The sequence below is a fragment of the Sinocyclocheilus rhinocerous genome, unplaced genomic scaffold (genome assembly GCF_001515625.1).
Source record: "Sinocyclocheilus rhinocerous isolate Xijiao unplaced genomic scaffold, SAMN03320098_v1.1 scaffold303, whole genome shotgun sequence".
Classification (NCBI taxonomy): domain Eukaryota; kingdom Metazoa; phylum Chordata; class Actinopteri; order Cypriniformes; family Cyprinidae; genus Sinocyclocheilus; species Sinocyclocheilus rhinocerous.
Window position 1 is genome coordinate 209,998 of NW_015656152.1, and position 762 is coordinate 210,759.

Genomic DNA, 762 nt, shown 5'->3' on the forward strand with positions numbered 1-762 from the left:
GTGGGGGCGTGTTTAAACGAGGCGTTTTAGGAGGTTGTGGACCAGTCTTACCTTTTATAAAGAATATCTCTTTGGGTTTGAGACTTCAGTCTTTGCAACTTTAGGGATCTTATCTATTCACAAACAGCTTGTAACACTCCAAAGAGAAAGGAAAACGTGAAATCGCATCACATGACCCCTTTAAACGTTCTCTTCATTTTCGCTAACTCAACCAGCTCCATGCAAACACACACTTCACCAACCAATTTTTTTTAATAGGGTGTATTAAAAGTTACTTCTCTTCAAGTCCAATAATGTTTCACCAACACAAAGCCACACAATATGTTTTATCTTAATTTTCAGCAGTATATCTATTGTATTATAATCCAACCAACGTTATGTGAACCATTTTCGCTTGAAAAGTATGCTTTGTATAAAGTTAATGGAACTGTATTTCATATTTTCTTATCAAATGCAATGAAATTCAGATATTTTCAAGTGTTGCTTAAGTTTATGAACACTTTTCGGTCCACAGTGCATGTGGAAAAGATGTGATCCTCCATCTGTCTGTCTGTCCTGTTTGTGAAGGTTCATCAGCTCTGCTGTGAATAAGAAGCTTTATGCAAAGTTTCCAGGAAGCATGTGACTTCCAGTCTAGTGCAGTAGAGGTTTTCTAACTACAACCACATCACACTTCGCTAATTAGGCAGGGCGAGAGAGAGAGAAGGAGTGAAGCAGAGCAAGAAAGAAAGAGTGCGAGTGCTGCAGTCTTTACTCATTCTT